This window comes from Rattus norvegicus, chromosome X, assembly GCF_036323735.1.
Source record: "Rattus norvegicus strain BN/NHsdMcwi chromosome X, GRCr8, whole genome shotgun sequence".
Taxonomy (NCBI): Eukaryota; Metazoa; Chordata; class Mammalia; order Rodentia; family Muridae; genus Rattus; species Rattus norvegicus.
The window spans coordinates 5285357-5306874 of record NC_086039.1 but is presented as its reverse complement, the minus strand read 5'-3'; positions in this window follow the sequence as shown (position 1 = coordinate 5306874).

Genomic DNA, 21518 nt, shown 5'->3' with positions numbered 1-21518 from the left:
CATTCAGAGCCTGCCCCACATGTGGCCCATACATATACAGCCCCCAAACTAGATAAGATAGATGAAGCAAAGAAGTGCAGGCTGACAGGAAACCAGAACATGGCAAATATATAGGCGAATGCCAGCAGCAAACCAGTAAAGTAAGAATGGGCCCTCCATTGAAGGAATCAGAGAAAGGATTGAAAGAGCTTCAAGGGAGGGGTTGGGGATTTAGCTCAGTGGTAGAGTGCTTGCCTAGGAAGCGCAAGGCCCTGGGTTCGGTCCCCAGCTCCGAAAAAAAAGAACCAAAAAAAAATGTTAAAAAAGAAAGAAAGAAAGAAAGAGCTTCAAGGAGCTTGAGACCCCAATGAACAAAAATGGCAACCAACCAGAGCTTCCAGTGACTAAGCCACTACCCAAAAACTATACATGGACTGACTCTGGGCTCCAACCTCATAGGTAGCAATGAATAGCCTAGTAAGAGCACCAGTGGAGGGGGAAGCCCTTGGTCCTGCCAAGGCTGAACTCCCAGTGAACATGATTTTTGGGGGGAGGGCGGTAAAGGGAGGAGGACGGAAAGGGGAACACCCATATAGAAGGGGGGGTTAGGGGGATGTTGGCCTGGAAACCAAACCGGGAAAGATAACAACAATTGAAATGTAAATAAGAAATCCCCATGTTAATAAAGATGGAGAATTAAAGAAAACTATTAGAATGGATATATGCTTTCAACAAAATAACAGGTCACAAAAATCAATAGCATTTTTAATATATCAATATTGAACGTGCTGAGAAAAAAATCAGGGAAACAGGGAAATTCATCAATAAAAATTTCAAACATAAATAATGTAACTGGAATAAACCTAAGCAAGATGAAAGACTTCTACAATGAAGAACTTAAGATTCTGATAAAAGAAATTGAAAAATGGAATTGATGATTCAAGATCTCCCATGTTCATCAATGGGCAGAATTGAAAGTTCCCATGTTACCAAAAGTAATCTACAGATTCAGTGCAATCTCCATTAATGTGTCAATGACATTCTTCACAGAACTAGGAAAAAAATCCTAAAATGTATATTGCAGCACAAATTTTCCAAAATACCAAGGCAATCCTTAGTAGGAAATACAAAGCTAGAGGTATCACAATACCAAATTCAAATTAGGCTATACAGTCATAGTAAAAAAGCCATTATGGTTCTAGGACAGACATGTAGATCAGTGTAATAAAATAAAGAACCAGAAATAAGCCCACACAAATACAGACATCTAATTTGTTTTCTTTTTTCCTTTGCTGTGATCAAATACTTTCCTGTTTTGTTTTGTTTTGTTTTTTCAAGTTAACACAAGCTAAAATAATTTGGGAAGAGGAAATCTCAACTGAGAATATGCCCCACCAGACTCACCTATTAGCAAGCTGCAATGCATTTTCTTGATTGATGATTAATATTGAAAAGTCTAACCTACTGTTTGTAGTGCTAATCCTAGGCAGAAGATCCTGAGTTCTCTAAGAATGCTGACTAACCATATAGGATGATGTCATTATGCAGTGAGGAGGGTCCAGGATAAGGCACAGCCTATCATTGGATAAAAAGGAAGGATAGGTGGGGAAAAGTCTAGGAAGGAGAGGAATCAAGATGGACATGATGGAGGAAGATGATTCCAATCAAGGTGGTCTAGGTAAATTTTATCTTGTCTAGGTGGGCAGTTTCTATCTTTATTAATTGGCAGAAATTTATTCTGTGGATATATTGTGGATTGAGTATTTAACATGTAAATCAGATTGTTGGGTTACAATTTTTTGAGTCTTGATTTTACTGGGTGGGTGACTAGAACCAGAGAGTTCTCAGCTGGCCAGGGTTGACCAGGGAGACTAGCAATAGGAGCAGAGAGACCGCTGGGGCTAGAAGATAGTTAGGCTGATGTGGTGTGGTGCCACAGTGAAGCTAGCCAATGTTGAGATAAATTAAGGTTAGTTCTATATGGCCCTACAGTGGTGCCATAACTAATTCCAGGGAGTGACCACTCTAGTCTAATAGTACCAGGGGCTCAGCATGGAGCAGTGACATGCAGGAACCAGTCTTACCCTTTTTTAATCTTACTGCAACATATCTAACCATAGAGAGTAACCCAGTAAGAGGCATTTACCAAGTCTTCTGCTTCAGGTCCTACATCCAGGTTTCTGCCTTGACTTCCTGCCCTAGCTTCCCTCAGTGATGGAGTGTGAATTGTGAATTATAAGGTGAAATAAACCCTGCCCTTGCCAAGGTGCTTTTGGTCACAATATTTTATTACAATAGAAACCATGATAAATACTAGGACAAAAGTAACTCTAGGAAGAAAGGGATTTTTTTTTTCCACTTATGGCTCAAGAGTACAGTCCATCATGAGAAAGAAGCAAAGTCAGCAGAATCTTGAAGGTCACATTTCATTCATAATCATGAAGTAGAGAGTAATGGATGCATGCTAGTGCTTAGCTCACTTTATATAACCCAGTATTTGTGCCAGGGAATGGTCCTGCCTACACTTAAGATGGGTCTTCACTCATCAATCATCCTAATTGTGACAAAAAATCTCACAAGTATGTCCAGAGGCTAAACTCTCAATGGCAGCCTAGGTGATTATAGATTATGTCATGTTTACTACTAATACTAACAACCACACTCTTAGAAATATACATGGGTTACTTGATTTCCATATATAGAAGAATGAAACTAGATCCCAGCCTCTAATCTTACACCAAAATTAAACCAAGATGGATTAAAAATTTTAAAGTAAAACCTGTAAGTTTGAAATTGCTAGAGGAAAATATGGGACAAATATTTCAATATAAAAGTATAGGCAAAGACTTGGAAACAACCACCAGAATAATGAGATGGCTCAAAGAATGGCACAAATGTCTTTGTTAACTGCATATCAGACAAGGGATCAATATCTAGGATATGCAAATAATTGCAAAACATCAATACCAGAAAACTAAATCAGAGTGTGGGGGAGCTATCTTGGTCAGTAAAGTACTTGCTGCACAAATGTGAAGACCCAAGTTTGGATGATCTACATAAGCCTGGTTAGTGTGACACAAATCTGTAATTCCAGAATTATAAAGGTGGACAGGCAGTTTCTGGAGCTTATTTGTGAGCAAGATTCCAGTCTCAAAAGATAAAGTGGAATGTAATAAGAGAAGACACTGAATATCAACATCTAGCCTCCACGCACATATACACAAACATTTACTACCATACACATGTACATCAAGCCATATGAATCTCTCTCTCTCTCTCTCTCTCTCTCTCTCTCTCTCTCTCTCTCACACACACACACACACACACACACACACACACACACAAATCTATCTTCCAGTTAATAAGGCTATAAAAAGCATTCAAAATGTTTACCTATCAAAGAAATACAAATTAAAACTGTTTGGAGATTCCATTTCACCCCATTCAGAATGACTATCAAAAACAAAAACTAAAGAAACAAAAAAACAACAACAGCAAAAAAAACAAAACAAAAACAAAAACCCAAGGTCGGGTGTGGTGACACTCAGAGGGAAGAAGTAGGAAGAATTCTCTGAGAACAAGTCTACCCTGCACTACTTAATGAGTGCCAGGACAGCCAGTAAGACATTGTCTTAAAAATTACCAAAGAACAAAATAGTAGGTCAGGCACAGTATCACCCACCTTCAAACCCAGCATGAGGGAGGTAGTGTCAGGTAGGTATCTGAGTTCAAGGCGAGCCTCATCTGAAAACTAAGTTCCAAGACAGCCAAAGCTACATAAAGAATATCTCTCTCTCTCTCTCTCTCTCTCTCTCTCTCTCTCTCTCTCTCTCTCTCCCTCCCTCCCTCCCTCCCTCCCTCCCTCCCTCCCTCCCTCCCTATCATCCTGAGTGAGGTAACCCAATCACAGAAAAACACACATGGTATGCATTCATTGATAAGTGGCTATTAGCCCAAATGCTTGAATTACCCTAGATGCACAGAACACATGAAACTCAAGAGGGATGACCAAAATGTGAATGCTTCACTCCTTCATTAAAAGGGGAACAAGAATACCCTTGGCAGGGAATAGGGAGGCAAAGTTTAGAACAGAGGCAGAAGGAACACCCATTCAGAGCCTGCCCCACATGTGGCCCACATATACAGCCACCCAAATAGATAAGATGGATGAAGCAAAGAAGTGCAGGCCTACAGGAACCGGATGTAGATCTGTCCTGAGAGACACAGCCAGAATACAGCAAAAACTTAGGCGAATTCCATCATTAAACCACTGAACTGTGAATGGGACCCCCGTTGAAGGAATCAGAGAAAGGACTGAAAGAGCTTGAAAGGGCTTGAGACCCCATGTGAACAACAATGCCAAGCAGCTAGAGCTTCCAGGGACTAAACCACTATCCAAAGACTATACATGGACTGACTCTGGGCTCCAACCTCATAGGTAGCAATGAATAGCCTAGTACGGGCTCCAGTGGAAGGGGAAACCCTTGGTCCTGCCAAGACTGAACCCCCAGTGAACGTGATTGTTGGTGGGAGGGAGGTAATTTGAGGAGGATGGGGAGGGGAACACCCATATAGAAGGGGAATGGGAGGGGTTAGGGGGATGTTGGCCTGGAAACCAGGAAAGGTAATAACAATTGAAATGTAAATAAAAATGCCCAATTTAATATAGATGGAGAAACGAAAAAAAAAAGAGGAGAAATGAGCAAGAAATGGAATACATCAGTAAGAAAGGAAAGTATAAATTATTTTTAGAAAAAAAGGGAGGGAACTATCTTGAGAGGGTGGGAGACAGAGAAGAGGGCAGTGGGGGAGCAGAGTGAATGAGGACAAAATATAATAATCCATATTATGAAACTGCTATAACGAAACACATTACTTTCTGTGTTAAAGTACAATATTAATTTTAAAAAAGAAATCTTATGCCATAGCAAAAGAAAAACTCAATATGGTTGAGGAAAGGAATGCATTCCAATGCAAAATATGAGCTTTGCCCACATCAGAGCTCTGCACCAAGTGTTCCACACAAAAGCAAAGTTATCCCTTCTTTGTGCAATGACTGTATGGTAGCACTGCACAACTGTACTTGGGGAGAGGTTTTAAATTCTTCTTTGTGTGAAGAAGGGATGGTAGTCTTTCTGAAGAACCTGATAGGTCATACTTACTCATCCCAGCAACACAACAAAGATGGGAAAAGTAGAGAGGACATATCTGTCCACAATTGGAGGCATTTTAAATATGAAGAAAAGTAGTGACATCTAAATAATGACATTGTTGAATACTTACATTGTCGAATTTCACACTGAAGCATCAACCATGTAAGATCATCATTATTTTGCTCCCATTCTACACACATAAAATTGACTTGATAAGTTAAAATAAAGTAGACTCCCCTTCTCCTGATAGTTTCCTGGATAATAAAGAGAATGTAATATTGGGTTCCTTCCCTCTAAAATTCAGTAATTCCATTATATGAAATCAGTATTATATTAGACACAGTTACCCTGTTGAGGAAAATTACATAAAAATTAGCAATCATGCCATTTTAAAATAACCTTTCTGTTCGACCCCTCTCTTCCCAACAGGATTAATAACTCATGTGTTTCATGGCAAATTTAGCTCAGTAAATTTGCTGGGGCATCTGGCCTAGACTCTAAAGGTCACATTCTACTACCTGATGGAACCCAGATACTCATGTTCTGGATTCTGCTGCAATTAGTTTCTGTGTCTTACATAGTTTGGGGCCCAGAACCCTGACTAGGGTCTATGAGGCAATGATAGGAGAAGATAGATAGATAGATAGATAGATAGATAGATAGATAGATAGATAGATAGACAGACAGACAGACAGACAGACAGACAGATAGATAGATAGATAGGCCTTGTTGGCCTTGGATGCCTTAGATAGAGAAGCTACAACACCCCAGAATCTTGGTATACTTGTTTTATGCTGTTGAGTAGTGAGGTGAGGTTATTGAATTCAACTGAATAAAAAGGTGAGGTTACTGCACACAGATAAACAAGGAGAAAGGTTTAACTGATCTCACTAGGGACAATCTCTATAGGGGTGGGTTCTTTGAGCTGTAAACATTTTGAGGAAGAAAACTATGGTAAACATTTTCTGCATACACTGCTAATGTCTGTACTCAGACAAGAGGAAGGCTTTGCCATCCCTCACTGAAGGAAGTCATGGCCACTCCGATGGGATTGAGGCAGTGGAGTCTTTGACATGACTGTGGCCATGCCAACAACACACATCCTCTCTGGACTTTACTCTTTCCATACACATGATGATACCAGTTCAAATCCCCTGGCTTCTGCCTCAGTTTCATATTCTTACATATTGATACTTTTGAGATGCTATTATGCATGGGTCCCCTGTAACTTGTAAGTTCCATTGCTTTCTCTATCTGAATGATGTGAGAACAAAGGTTTAGGCTATGCCTGACATTCCACATAATTTGTGTGAGTCCTAATCTCATTAACTTAAATGGATGCTGCTCTTAAGCAGGCAGCCAATGCCACCGTCATGCCCCTGTGAGCTACCTACCAGAGCCAAATTAGTTTCTGCTAAAGCTCCTCAGGGCCACATGGCTAGCATTCCACCACAAGTGAATAGATCATAAAGATGAAGCAAAGAGAGTAGGTGTGGGACTATGAAGCTGTCACCTCACATATTTGCACATGTATAAACATGACCCATTCCATGATATGGTTAAGAGGAAGGTTCTGTAGATGTGAGAGCCAGAAGCATCTAGAAGAGTCCAGCTCAGAGAAAGAAAGAAGTAGATGTAACAAGGCCTGTAGACTGGATCTGGCTAGAGATATCTACCATAGAAAAGAAAATAGCAGGGGAGAGACAATAGAAAAAGCATATTGGGAGAAGCAGGAGGAGAGGCGGAGATAAAGGGAGATGCAGTTATAAGGAAAATGGGGGTGTTTACCAGGAGTCCCAAACCCGCAGATCCCAACACGCATCAACTCTCTCTGCTCCCAAAACCCGTTGGAGAGAGACTTCACCGCCTGGTCAGATGGGCACTCCTGAGGCTGCAGAACGGAAGAGACCACAAACACTGCCCACCCCTGCCCACGTCCCTGGCCCAAGAGGAAACTGTATACAGCCACTGGGAGGGCCCAGGAGTGACAGGACCCCTGCGGCTGAGACACCGCCAGAACCTGAAGGGACAGACTGGATAAACAGTTCTTTGCACCCAAATCCCATGGGAGGGAGAGCTAAACCTACAGAGAGGCAGACACGCCTGGGAAACCAGAAGAGAATGCACTCTGGACACATCTCTGACGCCAGCTGAAAACACCAAACACCATCTAGAACCCTGGTGCACTGAGGCTCCCCGAAAGGGCGGCGCAGATCTTCCTGGTTGCTACCGCCGCGGAGAGCTCGTAGGCAGCACCCCACCAGCAAACTTGAGCCTCGGGACCACAGGTAAGACCAACTTTTCTGCTGCAAGTGACCTGCCTGGTGAACACCAGACACAGGCCCACAGGAACAGCTGAAGATCTGTAGATAGGAAAAACTACATGCCCGAAAGCAGAACACTCTGTCCCCATAACTGGCTGAAAGAAAACAGGAAAACAGGTCTACAGCACTCATGACACACAGGCTTATAGGACAGTCTAGCCACTGTCAGAAATAGCAGAACAAAGTAACACTAGAGATAATCTGATGGCGAGAGGCAAGCGCAGGAACCCAAGCAACAGAAAACAAGACTACATGGCATCATCGGAGCCCAATTCTCCCACAAAAGCAAACAGGGAATAACCAAACACACCAGAAAAGCAAGATCTAGTTTCAAAATCATATTTGATCATGATGCTGGAGGACTTCAAGAAAGGCATGAAGAACTCCCTTAGAGAACAAGTAGAAGCCTACAGAGAGGAATCGCAAAAATCCCTGAAAGAATTACAGGAAATCATAAATAAACAAGTAGAAGCACATAGAGAAGAGTCACAGAAATCCCTGAAAGAATTCCAGGAAATCATAAATAAACAAGTAGAAGCCCATAGAGAGGAGTCACAAAAATCCCTGAAAGAATTCCAGGAAAACACAATCAAACAGTTGAAGGAATTAAAAATGGAAATAGAAGCAATCAAGAAAGAACACATGGAAACAAATCCTGGATATAGAAAACCAAAAGAAGAGACAAGGAGCTGTAGATACGAGCTTCACCAACACAATACAAGAGATGGAAGAGAGAATCCCAGGAGCAGAAGATGCCATAGAAAGCATTGACTCAACTGTCAAAGATAATGTAAAGCAGAAAAAGCTACTGGTTCAAAACATACAGGAAATCCAGGACTCAATGAGAAGATATAACCTAAGGATAATAGGTATAGAAGAGAGTGAAGACTCCCAGCTCAAAGGACCAGTAGATATCGTCAACAAAATCATAGAAGAAAACTTCCCTAACCTAAAAAAAGAGATACCCATAGGCATACAAGAAGCCTACAGAACTCCAAATAGATTGGACCAGAAAAGAAACACCTCCCGTCACATAATAGTCAAAACACCAAACGCACAAAATAAAGAAAGAATATTAAAAGCAGTAAGGGAAAAAGGTCAAGTAACATATAAAGGCAGACCTATCAGAATCCCACCAGACTTTTTGCCAAAACTATGAAAGCCAGAAGATCCTGGACAGATGTCATACAGACCCTAAGAGAACACAAATGCCAGCCCAGTTTACTGTATCCTGCAAAACTCTCAATTAACATAGATGGAGAAACCAAGATATTCCATGACAAAACCAAATTTACACAACATCTTTCTACAAATCCAGCACTACAAAGGATAATAAATGGTAAAGCCCAACATAAGGAGGCAAGCTATACCCTAGAAGAAGCAAGAAACTAATCATCTTGGCAACAAAACAAAGAGAAGAAAAGCACACAAACATAACCACACATCCAAATATGAATATAACAGGAAGCAATAATCACTATTCCTTAATATCTCTCAACATCAATGGCCTCAACTCCCCAATAAAAAGACATAGATTAACAAACTGGATACGCAACGAGGACCCTGCATTCTGCTGCCTACAGGAAACACACCTCAGAGACAAAAACAGACACTACCTCAGAATGAAATGCTGGAAAACAACTTTCTGAGCAAATGGTCGGAAGAAGCAAGCTGGAGTAGCCATTCTAATATCAAATAAAATCAATTTTCAACTAAAAGTCATCAAAAAAGATAAGGAAGGACACTTCATATTCATCAAAGGAAAAATCCACCAAGATAAACTCTCAATCCTAAATATCTATGCCACAAATACAAGGGCACCTATATACGTAAAAGAAACCTTACTAAAGCTCAAAACACACATTGTACCTCACACAATAATAGTAGGAGACTTCAACACCCCACTCTTATCAATGGACAGATCATGGAAACAGAAATTAAACGGAGACGTAGACAGACTAAGAGAAGTCATGAACCAATTGGACTTAACAGATATTTATAGAACATTCTATCCTAAAGCAAAAGGATATACCTTCTTCTCAGCTCCTCATGGTACTTTCTCCAAAATTGACCATATAATTGGTCAAAAAACGGGCCTCAACAGGTACAGAAAGATAGAAATAATCCCATGCGTGCTATCGGACCAACACAGCCTAAAAATGGTCTTCAATAACACTAAGAGAAGAATGCCCACATATACGTGGAAATTGAACAATGCTCTACTCAATGATAACATGGTCAAAGAAGAAATAAAGAAAGAAATTAAAGACTTTTTAGAATTTAATGAAAATGAAGGTACAACATACCCAAACTAATGGGACACAATGAAAGCTGTGCTAAGAGGAAAACTCATAGCGCTGAGTGCCTGCGGAAAGAAACAGGAGAGAGCATATGTCAGCAGCTTGACAGCACACCTAAAATCACTAGAACAAAAAGAAGCAAATACACCCAGGAGGAGTAGAAGGCAGGACATAATCAAACTCACAGCTGAAATCAAGTAGAAATAAAAAGGACCATAGAAAGAATCAACAGAACCAAAAGTTGGTTCTTTGAGAAAATCAACAAGATAGATAAACCCTTAGCCAGACTAACAAGAGGACACAGAGAGTGATTCCAAATTAACTAAATCAGAAATGAAAAGGGAGACATAACTACAGACTCAGAGGAAATATAAAAAAATCATCAGATCTTACTGTAAAAGCCTATATTCAACAAAACTTGAAAATCTGCAGGAAATGGACAATTTCCTAGACAGATACCAGGTACCGAAGTTAAATCAGGAACAGATAAACCAGTTAAACAACCCCATAACTCCTAAGGAAATAGAAGCAGTCATTAAAGGTCTCCCAACCAAAAAGAGCCCAGGTCCAGACGGGTTTAGTGCAGAATTCTATCAAACCTTCATAGAAGACCTCATACCAATAGTATCCAAACTATTCCACAGAATTGAAGCAGATGGAGCACTACCGAATTCCTTCTATGAAGCCACAATTACTCTTATACCTAAACCACACAAAGACCCAACAAAGAAAGAGAACTTCAGACCATTTTCCCTTATGAATATCGACGCAAAAATACTCAATATAATTCTGGCAAACCGAATCCAAGAGCACATCAAAACAATCATCCACCATGATCAAGTAGGCTTCATCCCAGGCATGCAGGGATGGTTTAATATACGGAAAACCATCAACGTGATCCATTATATAAACAAACTGAAAGAACAAAACCACATGATCATTTCATTAGATGTTGAGAAAGCATTTGACAAAATTCAACACACCTTCATGATAAAAGTCCTGGAAAGAATAAGAATTCAAGGCCCATACCTAAACATAGCAAAAGCCATATACAGCAAACCAGTTGCTAACATTAAACTAAATGGAGAGAAACTTGAAGCAATCCCACTAAAATCAGGGACTAGACAAGGCTGCCCACTCTCTCCCTACTTATTCAATATAGTTCTTGAAGTTCTAGCCAGAGCAATCAGACAACAAAAGTAGATCAAGCGGATACAGATCGGAAAAGAAGAGGTCAAAATATCACTATTTGCAGATGATATGATAGTTTATTTAAGTGATCCCAAAAGTTCCACCAGAGAACTACTAAAGCTGATAAACAACTTCAGCAAAGTGGCTGGGTATAAAATTAACTCAAATAAATCAGTAGCCTTCCTCTACACAAAAGAGAAACAAGTGGAGAAAGAAATTAGGGAAACGACACCCTTCATAATAGACCCAAATAATATAAAGTACCTCAGTGGGACTTTAACCAAGCAAGTAAAATATTTGTACAATAAGTACTTCAAGACTCTGAAGAAAGAAATTGAAGAAGTCCTCAGAAGATGGAAAGATCTCCCATGCTCGTGGATTGGCAGGATTAATATAGTAAAAATGGCCATTTTACCAAAAGCAATCTACAGATTCAATGCAATCCCCATCAAAATACCAATCCAATTCTTCAAAGAGTTAGACAGAACAATTTGCAAATTCATCTGGAATAACAAAAAACCCAGGATAGCTAAAACAATCCTCAACAATAAAAGGACTTCAGGGGGAATCACTATCCCTGAACTCAAGCAGTATTAAAGAGAAGTAGTGATAAAAACTGCATGGTATTGGTACAGAGACAGACAGATAGACCAATGGAACATAATTGAAGACCCAGAAATGAACCCACACACCTATGGGCACTTGATTTTGACAAAGGAGCCAAAACCATCAAATGGAAAAAAGATAGCATTTTCAGCAAATGGTGCTGGTTCAACTGGAGGTCAACATGTAGAACAATGCAGATCGATCCATGCTTATCACCCTGTACAAAGCTTAATTCCAAGTGGATCAAGGACCTCCACATCAAACCAGATACACTCAAACTAATAGAAGAAAATCATGGGCACTGGAATAAAATTTCCTGAACAAAACACCAATGGCTTATGCTCTAAGATCAAGAATCGACAAATGGGATCTCATAAAACTGCAAAGCTTCTGTAAGGCAAAGGACACTGTGATTAGGACAAAATGGCAACCAACAGATTGGGAAAATATCTTTACCAATCCTACAACAGACAGAGGCCTTACATCCAAAATATACAAAGAACTCAAGCAGTTAGACTGCAGGGAGATAAATAACCCTATTAAAAAATGGGGTTCAGAGCTAAACAAAGAATTCACAGCTAAGGAATGCAGAATGGCTGAGAAACACCTAAAGAAACGTTGAACATCTTTAGTCATAAGGGAAATGCAAATCAAAACAACCCTGATATGTCACCTCACACCAGTGAGAATGGCTAAGATCAAAAACTCAGGTGACAGCAGATGCTGGCGAGGATGTGGAGAAAGAGAACACTCCTCCATTGTTGGTGGGATTGCAGACTGGTACAACCATTCTGGAAATCAGTCTGGAGGTTCCTCAGAAAATTGGACATTGAACTGCCTGAGGACCCAGCTATACCTCTCTTGGGCATATACCCAAAAGATGCCCCAACATATAAAAAAGACACGTGCTCCACTATGTTCATCGCAGCCTTATTTATAATAGCCAGAAGCTGGAAAGAACCCAGATGCCCTTCAACAGAGGAATGGATACAGAAAATGTGGTACATCTACACAATGGAATATTATTCAGCTATCAAAAACAATGACTTTATGAAATTCGTAGGCAAATGGTCAGAACTGGAAAATATCATCCTGAGTGTGGTAACCCAATCACAGAAAGACTTACATGGTATGCACTCATTGATAAGTGGCTATTAGCCCATATGCTTGAATTACCCTAGATGCCTAGAACAAATGAAACTCAAGACGGATGATCAAAATGTGAATGCTTCACTCCTTCTCTAAAAGGGGAACAAGAATACCCTTGGCAGGGAAGAGAGAGGCAAAGATTAAAACAGACACAGAAGGAACACCCATTCAGAGCCTGCCCCTCATGTGGCCCATGCATATACAGCCATCCAATTAGACAAGATGGATGAAGCAAAGAAGTGCAGGCCGACAGGAGCAGGATGTAGATCTCTCCTGAGAGACACAACCAGAATACAGCAAACACAGAGGTGTATGCCAGCAGCAAACCACTGAACTGAGAATAGGACCCCAGTTGAAGGAATCAGAGAAAGAACTGGAAGAGCTTGAAGGGTCTCGAGACCCCATATGGACAACAATGCCAAGCAACCAGAGCTTCCAGGGACTAAGCCACTACCTAAAGACTATACATGGACTGATCCTGGACTCTGACCTCATAGGTAGCAATGAATATCCTAGTAAGAGCACCAGTGGAAGGGGAAGCCCTGGGTCCTGCTAAGACTGAATCCCCAGTGAACTAGATTGTTGGGGGGAGAGTGGCAAGGGGGAGAGGATGGGGAGGGGAACACCCATAAAGAAGGGGAGGGGGGAGGGGGATGTTTGCCTGGAAACCGGGAAAGGGAATAACACTCGAAATGTATATAAGAAATACTCAAGTTAATAAAAAAAAATAAGGAAAATGGGTAGTTAAGAGGAAGGAAACTGAGCTGGAGGGAAAACTGAGCTGGAGCTTAGGGTAGGGGAAGCAGTAAGAAGAGCTGGAACTTTGAAGTGTGTAGCAGGTCCCTCTATCTGGTACTGAGAGACCCAGGGGCCCGCATGAGTTTTGATATGCTAATAAACAGTACAGGTAGCCATTTGTTCCTTCTGCCATAAGTAAGGAAAATAATTCCGTTTGGTAAATGAGAACCAGTTTCACAATTAGAACCTGAGGAAGGCAGGCTTTTATCAAAATGCCAGAAATTCTTCTACAGTCCAGCTTTCACTCATTTATGGATATTTGGACTTACTTTTAAAATAGAATTTGGGTAATTAACACTTTCTTTGGACCTGAGAGCACACACCTGGGTTCTTGAAATTTTAGCTGAATGTGTTGTCACAAGTAACTGGTAAGGAATTTGGAATCAGTTCATGTTAAGCTGGAAAGAATGGAGGGAAATCCCCCCAAGGAATTGGTACAAACAGAAAATAGGTATTAGCATATTTTTATGGAAATTGGAAAGAAGGAGAAGTCATCAGAAGGTTGCTAAAAAGAAATGGCTAAGTTTTCACCTACTGAAGCTTCTCTGTAGATACCAAGTCATTTTCAAAAGCATTCTCAAGACTCAGCCACTCAGCTCCTTGATGTGTGATCTCTTTTGTAAAGCATTATGATGAGCCCAGAGTTCACCAGACAGGGCATTTGCTGAACTCAAATTGACAATGCTTGTAGCCTTAAGGATTCACTAGTGTGTTCCTGCTGGCTCCTCTCCTGAAAAATAACAGGCAAATTATTGCTCTATCTACTGGACCCTGAGGTTGGGGAGTTGCCTCAGTATTGAGAGTCGTCCTGAGACTCCTTGCTCTAAAGCAAGCAAGATAGGTCACTGGTGAACTCGCTACTGTATAAACTGATGACATGACCCCTTCATGTTATGGATGGGGGGAAAGTTCATATTGTGTATTTGAAAGATAAAACAACCAGAGGTATCTGGAAGAGTCCAGAGCAGAACAGAGCAGAGAAGAGAAAAGTAGTTTGAACGTGGCCAGCAGACTGGACCTGGCCATGAAAGAAGCAGAGAGGTGGGGATTATAAGGAGAATAAGTAGTTACTTAGCTGCAGGGGAGGGAAGCCCGAGAACTGGAGGTAGTTTAGGGTAAGAGAGGAGGTGAGAAAAGCTAAGATGCTAGATAGCATGAGCATTGAGATGTTTAAGAGGCCCTAGATGCCAGCATGCTTTAGTATACTAATAGGGACCACAAATAGACATTTGCCCCTTCTGGGGGTTTTTTGCCTTTTGGTTGTTCTTTTTTTTTTTTTTTAATTTGGGAAAATGGGATTTTCTTTGGACCTGACAACCACCAGGAGGATTGAAAAACTCTAGCTCACAGCACAAAATTTTGTCCATAGAGTGAAAACACGCTCTGCTCCAGTTCACGTCTGACTCAATCATTACCTTGGATGGGACAAAGCCTCTTATATAAATAAATCCTAAAGTCACAGCCATCCTACTACTGTAGTTTTGACAAATGGTGTCAAACCGCCTTCTCAATATCTATATTTATACCTATAGATAAGGCTGCTGCTCTCAGTCTTGGAGAAGCTTCTGTTTGTTTTGGGCAAGAGAAAATGCAGAGACTCATTACTAGTCATTATATTGGGAATAAATGACCTTTGAGTGCTCATCCCTAAATGGGACATCTATCTCATGCCCTCTAAGGCCTAGGGAATGTAGAACAAGGAGAAGAAAAACCGTAAAAACTGGAGGATGAGAAAGAGTGCTGTAATATGCTGTATTCTGCATCTGTCATGAGTGCTACACCCATGAACTCCCAGCAGAAGTGGCTATCTGCAGAAGACCTACACAAGACTGGGCTCATTGACATTCTATCATGAATAAGGAAGGGACATTTAAGGACCCACTCCTCACTCCAGAGAAAATGATTGCTGGGGAAATAGCATTAATTTTCCTCATTGGTGTTGCCACTGGTACATTGCTTCACCCCAAGCAATTAACCTCCATCCATGTTCATGCAGGCAACCCTAATTAAATGCAGTCAGCCACAAAAACAAAAGGACTAAAAGTGCAAATGAGGAAAAGATGTTCTGTGGGAGATGGAACTGGATAAGCGAGGATAATGGGGAGGAGACTATAATAAAAGGACATTAAATATATGTTAAATCATGAAGAAATAGTTTTTAACTAAAAAATTAAGGTTAAATTAAATTTAGCTGTTTGTTTAATGTCCCTGAAACTGCTGAAGAAGAACCCCAACCTTTTGCTTCATGACATGATAAATTAAATAATTGCATCATGTTTCCTTGCTCTTTAAATTCAGCATATGGTTTTCTGATTTAGTGTTTGTTCCATGGTTTTCTGAACATTAAAGAATGGTGTTCCACTTTAGACTAAAAGTGGTTTCAGATACTGCTTTGGTTAGCTGATTGTTCATCCAATTTCCATCTAGATGGTTATTCTCTTTGGCCATACAATATAATGAAACTTATTTATGAATTCTAGGGATTGTGATATGAACACCTTATGAGAAACTATTATTGTTTCTATAACATACATAAAGAAAAATGATAAAATAAATGAGTCAGCAATAAAGTTGGACACCTCAATATTTAAACATGTATAATTGATAGAATACTAGAAAAATCAGTGAAGATTTATCACTTTCTGATAAATGCAATTATATATTTACATATTGTTTACATATATGCAGAATTATCAAGCAACTTGACCACATTGATCTTTAGATCATATCACCAAATACCATAGTATAACCATATAATTCTCTCCCAATACAAATCCTTTTGCAAGATCATATTTTAATGCATAATACTAGTGCCCCAATACAGAAGTCTTGAAATCATTTACATAAATTTATATAAATATTCTTTCCAATATTCTTTAATTTTGTGTAACAATAATAGCAATTACATTTTAGATACTACAAGGAATCTGAAGATAATTTGAAGTATACAAAAGGATGTGTACATGGGACCTAAACCATTTTTCTATGCTGTGCTATTTTATGTAAAGTTCTTGAGTATCTGTGGTTGATCCTGGAGCCAATCTCCTATGTTACTGGGGAACATATCCATTTGCATTCGAACTTCCAAAGCTAAAACTAAGTTCCCTACAATGGATCAATGGATACATATGGGAGTTTTTTCATTTTTCCAGCAGACAAAGAATGTGTGTGTGTGTGTGTGTGTGTGTGTGTGTGTGTATGTATATGTATATATATATATATATATATATATTCAAATGGCATCAAGTTGATTCAAACCAAGCCTTCACATGCTCATTCATTCAGTTGATTTAGACAGACAGCTGTTTTTGATTCTCCACTATATACCAAGCACTTTCCTAAGCACTATATACAACTCAGATACTATGAATGAATAACAGTGAAACATTTTGCATATCTCGCAACTGCAAAGTGGAAGAATCTAACATAGGGCTTGCTTTTTTTCTTTCTCATTAATTTATTTATTCAGCTAACATCCCAATTATTGCCTCCCTTCTCTCTTCCTGGTCCCACCCTCCATCTCCTTCCCAACCTGGGGATTAACCCTCCCACTCCTGCACATCAAGTCTTATCAGGACTAAGCACATCCTCTCCCACTGCAGCCAGGCAAGGCAGTCCAGCTAGGAGAAAGGGGTCTATAGGTAGACAACAGGGTCCAAATCAGAGACTTATTTATTTATTTATTTATTTATTTATTTATTTATTTATTTATAAGACTTCTTTTCTAAGGGTGCAAAGGAATAAAAGGGACATACAGAGACATTTCCAAATATAATATTCTGGAATACTACCATGTGGTATATTTAGTAAAGTCGCAGCAACACCTAGGGAAGACTTGTCACCAAAAGAAAAGTCCAAATTATAACTCCTTTAAGTGAAACATTTTGAAAGCATATTTAATATACATACCACTCCCACGAACCATTTGAAAGGTACATTTATGAATCCTATTAACATGGAAACATAATTTGTGATATTCTTCCTAAAATAAGAGCTGAAAAATGTTGCCTCCCAAATAATTAGATATTACAAGCACTAAAAGCTGTCAGGACAAAGCACCATGGCTTTAGAAACCAATCAATAAAATTGTATTTCTTTCCTCAACAACTTGTTTTTACCCCATTAACAAAGGAAACACAGAAATGGAATCATTTATTCTCTCAACCTTTCACCAGCCAGCTGTGCTGTTAATAGGAATGCAAAGGCACACAAAACAGACAAATCCCAGCATCGCTGAACTTCAAACTCAGTAGAAAAGCATAAATAAAATAGATGTTTGAAAAATTTATTACATAGGCAATGAGTGCTAAGAAAGAACATATAGTTCTGAAATAATTTATACTACCCTATAACTCAAAAAATAGATAGATATGTAGGTAGATAGGTAGGTAGGTAGGTAGATAGATAGATAGATAGATAGATAGATAGATAGATAGATAGATAGATAGATAGATAGATTTTTTTAAAACCACCATTTCATGCCCAAGAAGATGTTCGTGTTTTATAACACAGGTAAGAAATGTCATGCGCATCTTGATAAGCAAGTTCTAAACTTGGATTGTTTTGAGTTTAGAATCCAGCTTTACCATTTAAAACCAACAAGGCCCTGACTACAGGAAAGTCTGTAAGTCCCATTTTCCTCAACATGAAAATAAAGCCTTCTTGGTAGTGACTTTGAGGCTGATAAATTGATCCATGGAAAAGAATACTGCTTAAAAACAGTGAATGCCAATAATTTTATGAACCATGGGTTATTTTAGGTAATATTAAAATATTTTTCAGTTTCTTGCTCTCCTGGCATTATGAAAGGAGACTGGTGCACAGGTTTTCTCCACATACTTATTCAGCCATTGATTAGTAGCTTTGATATCTTTTTTTACCAAAATGTAAAGGATCCCAATACTTTCAGTAAAAGACTTGGGTGTACTTGGATTTTACTCACTCCAGGTACTTGAGAGTCTGAGTCTTTACTCCAACACCCCAGCCCTGTTTCCATCTTCCAACCTTGCTTCTTCACAAAGGCAAAGTAAATTAACATTAGGTTCAATTCTATAAATTAAGCTAACTTTTGAACTGATATAATAGCAGCCACAATAACACTATCAGAGCTTTAAGTACAGTCATGAGATGTTACTGACAGCACTTAGTCTTAGAAAGTTTGGTATCTGAAGCAATTCCCCAGATCTTAGGCAGAATGTCGATCCTTTGATACACCAAGCTATATTTCATCACTGTAAAAAATGTAAACATGAAGCAAATACGTATTATTCACTTTAGGGGCAAAGACAGGGAGTGCCATTCTTTCATCTGCTACACTTTTTATTCCTGCTAATGGTAATAATTATATTTACTCTTTCATCTTTAGTCCTCTATCTTTCTGTTTTAAATTCCTTTGAATGGACCTGTTCCTTTATAAACTTTCACATAACTCAAGCATCTCATTTAATTTTTAAAAAGTATTTCTATGTATATACGTGTGTTTTGTAAGTTTGTATGTACCATGTGCAAGAGCCCACAAATACCAGAATGGAATATTGGATACACTGGAACTGTAGAGCATTGTGAACTGTCACGTTGGTTTTGGAAATTGAACATGTATCTTCAGCAAGAACAGAACTGCTGAGCCATCTCTCCAGGACCTCGTATAGCTCTTAATGAATAGTTATGATTTTAACTTCTCAAGATTATTATTAACTTAAAATCTATTTCTGGATTTAAACAGCTAGAATCATTTGTTTGAAATAACCTTTGGAACATAACAGGTTTTTTTTTTTTTCCTGCAGAATGTACTATCTATATCCTGCGCATGTTCCCTTGGTCCCAATTAAAAGCCATCATTGGAATCTTCTACAGACTGCCTGTTCTGCTGATGGGTAAGCTTCTTGGACATAGTTTCTAGTAAAATGACCCATAAAAGTTATCCATAGATAACTTGACTACATGTGTTTTACATTGGCTTCTACAGTTTCCTTACCAAAAAAAAAAAAATCTCCTCTTCAACCACAGTGATAACAGGATGTATTTGCTCCTTTCTACCTGTCTTACTGCCCCAAGCCATTATTAACTGTTTACATTAAAACTATTGTCTTATGATCTATTTCTTGTAGAACATAAACTAGAAAGCCTTCTCACAGAACAAGAACCACATACTTCTCTAAGAACAAGAAGCACATACTTCTCCAGGTCCCCATTCCCTAGGCAAAATTAATACATACAAATAGATCTTGAATATTTTCTGATTTTTGAATAGATGTAGAATGAGCCATCTTAGGGATGGGACTTGTAAAAAAGTTGTTATAGTCCACTTTCAGTATAAGGTTGACTTAAAGTTCATCAAAGTTATAAATAACAGGAGTTTCTAGGTACCATTCTCCCAGTGCTGGCAGCTAGAGCCTACTTGCCTCAGAAATCTGAGAGTTGAAAAGTTCCAGGTAGTCTATTTTGTAACACTGGACCTATGATTAGAAAAAAGAACAGTCTCAACCCCCAAGTCACTCATTAGGTAAGGCTGTCTGTTTTAAAACAATGGGATGGGAAATTTAGGAAGAAGGCAAGTCTTGGCTCATGGAAATAGAAGACAGGAATTTTTCATAATCAGGGAACTTGAAAAACCACTTACTTGAACCAGACATTTTTGCCTTTTCTTTATGGTGGAATCCCTGTCTGCATAACTGTATATTAAAAACTTTCATTTTCACTAGTCTCTTGATATTTTTTTCTTATTTCTCACAGACTCAACATAATATTCAAATTCACGTATGCTTCATAAACACCTAATATGTAGAGCTTGAAGATAATTACATACAATATTTTTAATGCCCCTGTACTTTAACTATGCTATCATACAAGGTTAGGCTTGGAATTTTTCCCTTAGGTTAGCAGGTTGGTACTCAAACTGGACCATTTCCAGTTTTCAGAGATGGGTTGTTTAACCTATACAAATTCCTCAAACATAGCCAGGTTTCCAGTCCAACATGGCCCCACTACTTCCTCTATAAATTTAGAACTATCCTCCTATGTACAGAGGACCTATCTTTCAGAATATTTTTTGGATTATATGCCCTATCTCTATGTTTTTCTAGCTCTTATAAGTTCCCCAATTGTCATAATGAAAAGGCTATATTATAATTTATGATTTATTAGCCAGTGATCTCATCTCATTTTAAAATCTGTAATAGCTAAGAACATGTCTCTTTCGTTCTATAAACATTCATTTATAGAATTATTATTTACTTTAAATGAGTATAATGAGTTGAGTGGTAGTTCCCAAAATGGCCTAATCACTACAACCCATGAATGCTATCCTCTTTAGAAAAGTGATTTTTGTAGGTGCACTTATGTTAAAGCTTTTAAGATGTGTTAATGAGTGTACTTTATCCAAGGGATTTCAATTCCATTGTTAACTATCTCCATAAGAAGTATACAGAGGAAAGATAACATGATCATGGAAGTGGAAACTGGAGGAGCCACAAACTAAAGAAGTCTTGGACCCACCAGAAACTAGAAGAGACAAGGAATATGCTTTGTCATAGAGCTTTCTAAATGAATGTGACCTTGACTAAATTCAAACTTCTGGTCCCTTAAACTCTAAGGAAATAAATCCCTGTTGTTTGCCAGTGGATAGCATTTGGATATCTGCAATGTGCCTCTAGAACCTCCTGGGAGATTACAGAATCATGATACTTGAGAGATGATAGATTTCTTGAACACCATTTGGTTCAACTTCCCACCAGTACAGGAAACCACTTTTCAGAGATTCTTCAATGTGGACATTCTACCTTTTTTTTTTTTTTAGTGTTCCCATAATGAGTATTATAACCCTTCCTACTAAAACCCTCACCATGCTTATGGATGACTTTCACTATAGAGTTCTCATCTTCACTAAGAACTAAGAACTAATGTGCCTAGTAGGGTTTCCTTCCTTCATCAAGCTTCTATACCAGTGTTGTAAAATTAAGTCCAATTCATCCTTCATAAAACAAAATCTTAAATCCTTGAGGTCACCTGATGTGCTTCCG